General features: G+C 45.0%; 2 long non-coding RNA genes across 2 annotated transcripts; one reads left to right on the top strand and one right to left on the bottom strand.

The window, feature by feature from the left end:
- The first annotated feature begins 447 nt into the window (after positions 1-447).
- Positions 448-2,189, top strand: LOC144054286 (uncharacterized). The gene is made up of 3 exons (XR_013294637.1): positions 448-554; positions 1,594-1,864; positions 1,931-2,189. It is a non-coding gene; the product is annotated as an uncharacterized LOC144054286 (long non-coding RNA).
- Positions 2,190-2,405: 216 nt separating this feature from the next.
- LOC144053136 (uncharacterized) lies at positions 2,406-6,232 on the bottom strand. The gene is made up of 4 exons (XR_013294337.1): positions 4,651-6,232; positions 3,520-3,634; positions 3,058-3,137; positions 2,406-2,453 (listed from the first exon to the last, which is right to left on the bottom strand). It is a non-coding gene; the product is annotated as an uncharacterized LOC144053136 (long non-coding RNA).
- Between the last annotated feature and the right edge of the window lie 3,184 nt (positions 6,233-9,416).

Genomic DNA, 9,416 nt, shown 5'->3' with positions numbered 1-9,416 from the left:
CTTCATGTAACGGTTCCTGTGGGGAGAACAAAACCTGGTTGTCCAAAAATTTTAATATGTAGGGAATATGTTTCGGAGCTCCTCAGCATGAAATTGACACTTACAATTGGTATTGTTATTGTTAACCCACTTTGACCATTTGAAAATAAAAAGTACAGTTGTTTGAAGTCATAATGGGACAATTATATTCTTCTCACATAGATAATGTATCTTGCTGTTGCAAAAAATAACAGAGCCTCCACAACCCTTGCCTTCTTCAATGAAGCTGTTGAGAAGTATGCCTTACCTCAAAGGTTAGTCAGACATCATCAACTAGCCTATCCTACCCTTAATAATGTCAATCTACCTGTTCTAACCATTGACTTGTTTTAAGGTTTTCGTTTCAGTGAAGTGTAATGCATAATTAATAGGAGTTCTCATTTTTGTTACATTTTCTTCTCAAGGGTTCGTGGTGACCATGGGGTGGAAAATGTAGATGTAGCCCAGCTGATGTTCTCCATAAGAGGAATCGGCAGAAACAGCTTCATTGCAGGGAAAAGTGTGCATAATCAGAGGTACGTTAGAAGACTTTTATGGAACTACCACATTCATAACCTTGTAAGTTTACACGGTGAGTAAAAAAAAAAAAGAATACGCCAAAATCAATACACAATATTAAAAAATAATAATAATAACAACACAGAAAACTTCCGGTTATACACATGTTGTAAATACGTTCAAATTATTCTTGTTTTTGAAGTGGTTAATGTGGCCACCACCAGCAGCACGGGCAACATCTAGCTTATTTGAAAAAGAGAAAAGAGCTTAACTGAATGAAAACTTCACTTAGCAGTTGATGGCTGTGATTGGCCTGGCAGAACCTCAGTGTGTGTGATTTTATTTTTTTCTTCTTGTGGTGGTATGTTAAAGACAAAGTTTAGGTTCCACCACTTTCATCAAATATCAATTACATGAAAGACCGAGTAACAGTTGCAATCAACATTGGCAACTTACGGTTGTCTTTACTGCCAGTGGTAGACACTAGCCACTTGTAAAACCTAAAAACTTGAAGCTATTTACAACACAAGTCCAAGCTACAGTTTTCCATTGTTTTTCATTTTTGCACATATCGCATGATTTTTAATTTTCATTTGATTTGTAGCTTTACAGGATATCCCCTTGAGATGCAACATCTAATTTTCAAAGGTGACATTCCAACACATACAAATAGTAATAATGTACAAAATAAAGGTAAAGAATTCCGCTGTGTTCTTTTTTTAATCACCCTTACTTTCTCATTAATTGAAATTAATGGAATATTTGTTTCATTTATGAAACTGCATTTATAATTTTAAACTACTTTTTTTTGTTGATAATAGAAAAAAAAACATTTGCTATTGAAATGCTTAAATTTAAAAGGATTTGGAACAATTCAAACATGCTCTCAAAAATGATTAAATAATTAATTGGATAGCCAAGTAGTTGATTAATTGTTGCACCCAGTTGCTTGTTTTTCCAAATATGATTCACTCTTTTACATGGTTTAAAAGGTTATCTATATGTCTTCTTTAATTAAAAAAAAAAGGGGGGGGCACAATTACATTGACTTTACAGAATTGAACGTCTTTGGCGAGATGTCTACACAGCAGTCACTTGCCTCTACTATGCTGTGTTGCACCAAATGGAGGAAGATGATCTCCTGGACCTGTCCAGCAGTGTTCACCTTTTCTGCTGCCATTATGTCTTCATTCCTTGCTTACAAGCCCAGCTTGAAGTTTTTAAAGATGGCTGGGACAGTCATCCCATGAGCAGCGAGGGAAATCGTACCCCGAACCAATTGTGGCACATGGGACTGCACTATAATTTACAAGAGTCTAATGATGTTGTAAGTACTTAAGCAAAACTTACTTTAAACAGTAGACAATGATTATTTTTTTCATATCAACTACAGGATTTGAACATCCCCCTGATAAACTGGGAGAGTAGTGGCCTTGTGTCCAGCGACACCGTCTCTTGTGTCTATGTGTCTGAAACTGACTGCCCTTTGACACCTCAAGAACTGGCTGGACTCCATGCTGCTGTGGATCCAGCAGGACCATCTACATGCATGGGAGTAGACCATTATTTGGCTGCAGTGAACTACATGCACAGTATAAACTATGTGTAGGATCTAGCCAAGCGCTTCTGGGCTGTTATTTGTTTAAAACTGCCTGCACTCAATGACATTTTATGATTTAGTACTATATTAAGTTTGTATTTTTTTTTTAAATTGCTTACACTTTAAGAAAACAACCTGTTAAAAGTGGAGCACATTCATTTACAGTAAATGTATATTTAAAAATAAACTATTCAATCAGCAAGCAGACTCTTTATTGACATTGACATAACAATTTGGTTCATTGTGCTGCAAAATTGTCACGGTGTGGTCACGGAGCGGCGTGGTGTCTGCCGGCGTGTGAGGTGGAGGACCCAAACTGCAGGGAGGCAGGAGAACCACGGCAGGAGTGCGGGTTAGACTGACGTACTTTATTGTACCACAAACACTAACCAGGGTACTGGTTAGTATTAAATAAACAAAGAACTGAAAAGATACAAAATCAAAACGACAGACAGAACTCCGGGGGTGACCGTGACAAGCGGCAATGATCCCACGCTGACTGATCACCACCCGGGAATTAAATACACCCACACTAATTAGGGACTAGTCACACCTGGGGCCAGGCACAAGAGGGCCTGGATTGGTTAACCCGCGGAAGGGCGGGAACCCACTCAGGGCCCTCAACCAAAGCCAGATCTTCCCAGACATGACAAAACTACACTAAAACGTTGATAGTTATTTGAATTGTCTTTTCGTACAAATGGACAATGAACTGTAATAAGAACCTATCTAGCGAAACATCAGAACTACATTATTTAAAGTAATGAAATAAAGATTTTGATCTATACCAAACCAAAACCAGTATCAGTTGTGGCTATGCAGTTCTTTAAATGGTCACTGAATTCTGTGTAATGGCTGTAGTGGCCAGGCAACTTTAAATTTTGGAAGCATGTAGAAGACGTGGGATTTTCCGCTCTCACCACCTCCACTTTCATATCTGGCATGGGTATCTCCCATCCCATCCAGAACTTTAGGAGCCTTTTAAGATTCTCTTGAGACTCTAAAAAAAAAAGAAGAAGAAAAAGTGAAATTAAGTTGTGCATGCTATTAAGTAACAATAATCAATTAGATTACAGTTTTTATAATTGTTTTTATTTTATTTTTTTTTTTTTTGGGGGGGGGGGGGGGTGAAAAAAACAGGGGTTCTGCAAAATCAGGGAAAAAAAGTGACCCCTGCTAGAGGATGATCATTTAAGAAAATCAAACCACAGATGTTCCTATAAATAACTGATTAAAATTCTGCCTTATGCTTAATACTCATAATACAACCTGTGTTCATAAACAAGAAAAAATGGTTAAAACAAACTTTTAATTTTCAACCACATTTGAAAATCTGCATTTATGCATTACAAAATGTGTACAAATATCAACATGCAATTTACCTGTCCTCACAAACTGACGCAAGTACCCCATTATTCTACATCTACAGTCAACGGAATAACCATCTTCATCGTCCAACTCAGATTCCTCAGGCCATTTGATTAGGTCCAAAACAACCTAGGACAGCAAATGAGACAATCATTATGGCACCATAGTTGGCATTGAACCAATTCATTCTATTTTACAATTTTCTCTCTAATTTATACAAATGGTCAATCCACACATGGGTGTTAATTGTGTGAAGGCTGATGTTGTGGTCTCAACAGCTTAACAATGAAATCTGTATCCTGCTGAGGGAAACAACATGTGATTGTTGATTTCTCGTCAGACTTTGTTCAAGGTTGGAATTGTTCACTGAGCTTTTACTATGCATAACTGTGATTTCCTACTGTGTGCCTGTTCATTTAACGCACCCTAAGTCCACTGCAGGAATGATTGCTGCTTTTTCTTCTGCTTCTTCACGAAAAACATTTGCTCTTGTCACAAAACGTTTCTAAAACTGAAAATTGAAAACCACACGTGTTCTTCATGTGCTTATTGAAAACATGCGTAGGCAATGCCAATGCTGTTGCATAGCTTACGTGGACGTCCAGCGAGCACTACACTTAATAAGCTTAATTAGTGCTTCATGCTTCTCCACGAGCAGTGCACGTCCAGCGAGCGCTTCAGTGCGTGAAGCTATCTTCCTGCGCCCTCTCGCACACACGCGGAAAGAGGCGTGTTGCTTACTTAAGACGTTTTCCACATACCGGTAGATATAAAACAGAGTTGGTGGGCTGTCTCGTATTTATTTTTTTTAAGTACCGGTACTAAGAAAAAAATTATACTGAGCCGTTTTTGACACCAAAACATCAAGGTACGGTACTGGCACCAGTATCCCCCGTGCAACACTATTTTCATTACACTTTTGCGAAATACTTGTATTTAGACATGTCTCAAAAACAATGGGAGCGTAAATTTTTTGGGGCGATATTTGCATTTTTTGAAATTACAGTGTTTCCATGAACAGTTTGCTTTTGCGCAACTTGCATTTTGCGCAAATCTGAGGGTAATGGAAACACACATATACAGAAGGAAACAAAACATTAAAAAACAATACAAGACTCAAGTGTAGAATTGTCTTTTAGGCTTACCTCCGCGTGGTCGGCATTGTCACCCATATTTATGGTCCTCCTCCTAAGACCCGCTTCCAAGAGAAAAGTTTCCTCTTTTGGCGTTTTTTCTATGTTTGTTGATAGCAGACAGAACTACAGTTCTATCAACTTACAGACAGAAACATTAAGAGGATTTGCCAAACTTCTTTTGCGCTTCTGACCTCGAGAAGCAAACACTGGGAAACATCTATGAAGCACAATAAGTTTTTAATTAGTGAACATTAAATTGTCAAGGATCTGTCAGTGACTCAAAGACAAATATATATTCTAAATATATTATATTTAATGCATTTTTTTAATTCAATGGTACAAAGTTGTTGTTTTTTAAAGCTACATACCACATGAGTACTCTCATTCTAAAATCGTAATATCGTTAACCAATGTAATATTGGCTTCCATTTTTCAAAAACAAGCTATCACATTGTAATGGTCACTTACCTCTGCATCTCTTGTGTCATGTTTATTTTCAGTCTTGTTTACTCCCTGTCATGTTTGCCTTGTGTTTTCCCCTTGTCTTGTCATTTCCTGTTTTATTGTGAAAAGTCTGACTCCTCTCGTTTCTGGTCACTTGCCCTTCCTCGTGTGGTGTCTGTGTCAACCCTGATTGTGTCCACCTTTCCCCATTACCCTCATGTGTCATCCAATCAGTGCCCTCAGCCAGGTGTGTCTTGTCATGTCATTAGTGTTGGTGTATTTAGTCGGTTGTCTCCCCCCTGTCTGTGTCGGTTCATTTTTGCTGTTGCAACTGTCGTAAGTCTTTCGCCACGTCACGCTGACCTCTTCGCCTGATCAGGATCCATGTCATGTTGTTAGTCTCGCCTTAGTTGTTTTGTCATGTTTAGCTTCATGTTTTGTTAGTTCAGTTTATGTTGTATTTTGAAGTTAGGTTTTTTTTGATTAGATATTAAAACGTCTTTTTGGACTGCACCTCTGCCTCCTTGCCCTGCCTTCCCGCATCTGGGTCCTAGAGCCCCCACCTTACTGACAGAATGAACCGACCCAGATCAGACCCAGCGGGAAGCTTCCGTAAGCGACCGGCTCGTCGTCGGTCGACACGGAAGCACCATCAGCCTGCCATCCAATCCCATTCCATCCAAGTAAGCTCCTTTTCGCGGTATTTGTCTTCTCTTCCCCTTTCACGCGATCAGCAAAACGCACTCAAGTCTCTGCCCTACGACACCATTTTGTCGCCTCAATGTTTTTTAGACTCTGACATCTCCGATGATGAAAATGAAGGTCCCTTTCCCATTAATGCACTTACGGATTACAGTTCCGAATCTGACTCCCAATTGGACTTTTTCACCAGTTTAGTTCCCCACATGTTTTCATTTAGGGATTATTTTGACACCGGGTCATGTCACCCCTCCTCAACTGGGTCTCCGCCGTGTTCACCACACCGGTCCCCACCTTTACCGCCACGTCATGACATAGTTTCCCCTTTACCTGGTTCCTTACCCACTCCCGTTAGTTTACGTCACGATCCTTCACTCTCGGTATCCTCGGGTTATAGTCCCCCTATTGCTCCTCACTCCCCATGGTGGCAGGCTGATGAGGCTCCGGCTCCGCAGCCTCAAGTCCCTATCGTGCCACGTCAGCCAATGTCCAAAGTCCCCGAACCACGTCGTCCGAAGTCCCCGAACCACGTCGTCCAAAGTCCCCGAACCACGTCGTCCGAAGTCCCCGAACCACGTCGTCCAAAGTCCCCGGACCACGTCGTCCAAAGTCCCCGGACCACGTCGTCCAAAGTCCCCGGACCACGTCGTCCGAAGTCCCCGGACCACGTCGTCCGAAGTCCCCGGACCACGTCGTCCGAAGTCCCCGGACCACGTCGTCCGAAGTCCCCGGACCACGTCGTCCGAAGTCCCCGGACCACGTCGTCCGAAGTCCAAAGTCCCCGGACCACGTCGGCCGAAGTCCCCGGACCACGTCGGCCAAAGTCCCCGGACCACGTCGGCCGATGTCCAAAGTCCCCGGACCACGTCGGCCGATGTCCAAAGTCCCCGGACCACGTCGGCCGAAGTCCAAAGTCCCCGGACCACGTCGGCCGAAGTCCAAAGTCCCCGGACCACGTCGGCCGATGTCCAAAGTCCCCGGACCACGTCGGCCGATGTCCAAAGTCCCCGGACCACGTCGGCCGATGTCCAAAGTCCCCGGACCACGTCGGCCGATGTCCAAAGTCCCCGGACCACGTCGGCCGATGTCCAAAGTCCCCGGACCACGTCGGCCGATGTCCAAAGTCCCCGGACCACGTCGGCCGATGTCCAAAGTCCCCGGACCACGTCGGCCGATGTCCAAAGTCCCCGGACCACGTCGGCCGATGTCCAAAGTCCCCGGACCACGTCGGCCGATGTCCAAAGTCCCCGGACCACGTCGGCCGATGTCCAAAGTCCCCGGACCACGTCGGCCGTCGGAGCCACGTCGGAGCCCCGGGTCTCCGAGCCACGTCGGCCGTCGGAGCCACGTCGGAGCCCCGGGTCTCCGAGCCACGTCGGTCGACGCAGCCCCAGGTCCCCGTCCCGGCTCCGCGGCAGCCCCAGGTCCCCGAGCCGGCTACGCGGCAGCCCCAGGATTCCGGATCAGCTCCACAGCAGCTTCCGGCCCCAGTACCGGCTCCGCGTCAGCTCCAAGTTCCCGTATCAGCTCCGCGTCAGTTCCAAGTTCCCGTATCAGCTCCGCGGCAGCCCCCGGACTCCATGCCGGCTCCGCGGCAGCCCCCGGACTCCATGCCGGCTCCACGGCAGCCTCAAGTCTTCGCGCCTCGTCGGCAGTCTCGTCGGCAGTCTCGTCGGCCGCCTCCACGGCAGCCTCAAGGCTTCGCGTCTCGTCGGCCGCCTCCACGGCAGCCTCAAGTCTTCGCGCCTCGTCGGCCGCCTCCACGGCAGCCTCAAGTCCTCGCGCCTCCACGGCAGCCTCAAGTCCTCTCGCCTCGTCGGCCGCCTCCACGGCAGCCTCAGGACCCCGGGCGTCCTCGCCTCTGCAGCCCTGGGCCTCCTGGCTTCGGCCGCTCTCGTGCGGGGTCTCTTCGCTTCTTCCATGGCGGCGTCAGGCCCATGGGGGTGGACAGGAGATGTTCATCCCACGGCCGTCTTATTCCGGTGTGGCGTCCGGGGCGCCCTCCAGATCGGCGCCGCCGGGCTCCCCTCGTCTGGCGTCCGGGACGTCCCCCGTACTAGACTGGAGGGATGTGTCAGGTTCCCGCCTCCGCGCCCCCTCCGCCCGCCCTGTTTTTGAACTTTTTAAGGGACGTCTGGAAGCCGTCCCTCGACGGAGGGGTTCTGTCATGTTTATTTTCTGTCTTGTTTACTCCCTGTCATGTTTTCCCCTTGTCTTGTCATTTCCTGTTTTATTGTGAAAAGTCTGACTCCTCTCATTTCTGGTCACTTGCCCTTCCTCGTGTGGTGTCTGTGTCAACCCTGATTGTGTCCACCTTTCCCCATTACCCTCATGTGTCATCCAATCAGTGCCCTCAGCCAGGTGTGTCTTGTCATGTCATTAGTGTTGGTGTATTTAGTCAGTTGTCTCCCCCCTGTCTGTGTCGGTTCATTTTTGCTGTTGCAACTGTCGTAAGTCTTTCGCCACGTCACGCTGACCTCTTCGCCTGATCAGGATGCATGTCATGTTGTTAGTCTCGCCTTGGTTGTTTTGTCATGTTTAGCTTCATGTTTTGTTAGTTCAGTTTATGTTGTATTTTGAAGTTAGGTTTTTTTTTATTAGATATTAAAACGTCTTTTTGGACTGCACCTCTGCCTCCTTGCCCTGCCTTCCCGCATCTGGGTCCTAGAGCCCCCACCTTACTGACATCTTGCTGCACTGTGCCTGGTCTGGCTATGACACTGCTGGTAGGCGTCATAGCTGCTGGTTGAACAGTGCACTGGGATGTAGGTTGAGCAACAGGTGTAGAACTTGTGGTGCTTGCAAGCTGATGACTTAAGCAGTCAAGCAGCACACGGACTGCTGATTCCACATTTTGTGTATTCTGAAACTATAGAGATATGTGAAGGCTACATACAGCAATTAGAGACAGCTGGAACATGAGATTTTTGAGTGACTAAAAGGATGTGTTGTCACATGTGAAGAACAGCTGAAAAATGAAAAGATACATTAATTAAATAATTGTTTAATGGATCAAATACAAGAGATTCCCAAAAAAAGAGGGGGAAACAACCAACTACAGCACTACAAATCACACAAAAGGGCTCATCTCGATTGTCTTAATTGAAACATACAACTAGGAGCTCCAAGTTGTCCCTCAAATCTTTGGAAGCAACTCAAAAGATGTTCTTATGCAGCCATTTTAAGGAGGGAGTGAATTGTTTTAAAGACACATCTTGGAACAAGGATAAACCACTAAAAAGATTTCATGGGTCAGCTTAACGGGTCCGCCGATAGATCCTCTAAGGAAGTCATATAGCTTCTTGATGTTGAAATTTACAAATTTTTATTACAGATACAATTTTTTTTTTACAGGTACACTTTTTTTTTTACAGGTACAAATCACGACTTTTACAGATACAAAATTTGACTCTTTTTTTTTTACAAGTTAGTTTTGCACCATATTTACCTCCATACTAGTCTAGTCTCTCCTCAACGTTCGTTCATTGGATGTTCAGCAGCACAGGTAAAGAGTGACGGCTCCAGCAAAAATACATCACAAAGGCCATCAGAAAATCCAAAGTTCTATGTACTCTCACTCCCAGTTATCTCCGTCGATGAGGTCAACAATGGCAGAGTAATTAAAGAACATC

This window comes from Vanacampus margaritifer, chromosome 6, assembly GCF_051991255.1.
Source record: "Vanacampus margaritifer isolate UIUO_Vmar chromosome 6, RoL_Vmar_1.0, whole genome shotgun sequence".
NCBI classification, from domain to species: Eukaryota; Metazoa; Chordata; class Actinopteri; order Syngnathiformes; family Syngnathidae; genus Vanacampus; species Vanacampus margaritifer.
This window is presented reverse-complemented; position numbering and strand designations above follow the sequence as displayed.